Raw genomic sequence first — 2427 nt, 5'->3', positions numbered from 1 at the left:
AACGCCTATTAATATCTATGTTCCCAGTAAGGGAGGTTCAAAATATATAAAGCAATTACTAACAATTAAAAGGAGAAACTGACCAAAACACAATCAAAACACAAACTGACCAAAATACCCTACTGTCAGATATGGATATATCATCTAAACAAAATCAATAAAGAGATAACATCTTTAAATGATACATTAAGCCAGTTGGACATAATCAACATTTTCAGAGCCTTTCATCCCAAAACACGTGCTTATACATTCTTTTCTAGTGCACATGGAACATTCTCAAGGGTTGACCACATACTGGGACACAAAACTAGCATATTCTCTGATCATAATGCTTTGAAGCTGGAGATCAACTGTAAAAAGAAAGTGGAGAAAACCACAAATATGTGGAGAGTAAATAACATACTACTGAAGAATGACTGGGTCAGAGAAGAAATCAAAAGAGAGATCAAGAGATATATAGAAATGAAAGAGAATGAAAGTACATCAAAACTTTACTTTTGGGACATGGAGAAAGCAATAATAAGAGGAAAATTCATATCATTATAGGTCTATCTCCAAAAACAAGAACGAGCCCAATTAAACAAAGCTTCATCAAAACATTTAGACTATCGGTGTCCTTAAGTTCCATGGACTAATGCAAACCCTAGTGTCAATTTCTGGTGAGATTTCAAGGAAATGGCATTCAGAGAAAAGTGAGAGTAGTGGTACTAATATCGGACGAAATAGACTTCAAAATAGAAAAGGTAAAGAAAGATACTGAGGGACACTTCATAATGATAAAGGGAGTCATGATCCAAGAAGACAACACTTCTTAATATCTATGCTCCCAATCAGGAATACATAAAGCAATTACTAATAGAACTAAAGGGAGAAACAGACCAAAACACTATCATAGTAGGAGACCTAAATACCCCACTGTCAGATATGGACAGATCATCCAAACAGAAAATCAATAAGGAAATTACATCCTTAAATGATACATTAGACAACTGGACATAATTGACATTTACAGAGCCTTTCATCCCCAAACAATTTCTTATACATTCTTCTCTAGTGCACATGGAACATTTTCAAGGATTGACAACATACTGGGACAGAGAGAGCCTCAACAAATATAAGAGAGCTGAAATCATACCAACCATATTCTCTGATCATAATGCTTTGAAGCTGGAGATCAATTGTAAAAACAAAGCGAGAAGAATCACAAATACATGGAGATTAAACAAAATGCTACTAAAGAATGACTGGGTCAGAGAAGAAATAAAAAGGGAGATCAAGAGATACATAGAAATGAATGATAATGATAGTACAACATATCAAAACTTTTGGGACACAGCAAAAGCAGTCATAAGGAGAAAGTTCATATCATTACACACCTATATCAGAAAACAAGAACGAGCCCAAATAAACAATGCTTCATCTTAAAAAACTAGAAAAGAAAGAACAAATGAAGCCTAAAGTCAGCAGAAGGGAAGAAATAATTAAAATTAGAACAGAAATAAATAAAATTATAAACAAACAAACAAACAATAGAAAAATTAAATGCAACAAAGTGCTGTCTTTGAGAAGGTTAATAAAATTGACAAACCCCTGGCTAGACTCACTAAAGAAAGAAGAGAAAGGACACAAATAAACAAAATCGGAGATGAAAGAAGGGAAATTACGACTGACATCACAGAAATACAAAGGATCATGTAAGAATACTATGAAAAAAGTATATAATACCAAATTTAATAACCTAGAAAAAATGGACCAGTACTTAGAAAAATACAATCTTCCTAGACTGAATCAAGAAGATCTGGAAAATCTAAATAGACTGATCAGCAGTATGGAAATTGAAATAATCATCAAAAACTTACCAAAAAGTAAAAATGCAGGGCATGATGGTTTCACAGGTGAATTCTACCAAACATTCAAAGAAGATTTAATACCTATTATTTTCAAACACTTCCAAAAAATTGAAGAGGAGGCAGTACTTCCCAACTCCTTTTATGAGGTCAAAATTGCTCTGATACCAACACCTGGTAGAGATAACAGAAGAAAAGAAAACTACAGACCAATAACTCTCAGGAAAACATATGCAAAAATCCTAAATAAAAAAGAGAACCAAATACAGCAACATATTAAAAAGATTATAGAGTCTGTGGCCATGTCACCCTAAACACACCTGATCTCATCTGATCTCGGAAGATAAGCAGAGTCGGGCCCGGTTAGTACTTGGATGGGAGGCCACCTAGGAAGACCAGGTGCTCTAGGCATAAAAAATAAACAAATAAATAAATAAAAATATCATACACCACGATCAAGTGGGCTTCATCCCAGGGGCACAGGGATGCTTCAACATACGCAAATCGATTAATGTGATACACCACATAAACAAATTGAAAAATAAGAATCATATGATCATATCAATAGATACAGAAAAAG

The 2427-nt window shown here is 33.9% G+C and overlaps 1 pseudogene; it reads left to right on the top strand.

Moving 5' to 3' along the window:
• Positions 1-2139: 2139 nt before the first annotated feature.
• LOC112476958 lies at positions 2140-2258 on the top strand (annotated as a pseudogene).
• Positions 2259-2427: the final 169 nt, after the last annotated feature.

Source organism: Pteropus alecto, unplaced genomic scaffold, assembly GCF_000325575.1.
Source record: "Pteropus alecto unplaced genomic scaffold, ASM32557v1 scaffold93, whole genome shotgun sequence".
NCBI classification, from domain to species: Eukaryota; Metazoa; Chordata; class Mammalia; order Chiroptera; family Pteropodidae; genus Pteropus; species Pteropus alecto.
Note: the sequence above shows the minus strand (reverse complement) of the source record. Positions and strands in the feature narration are given on the sequence as shown.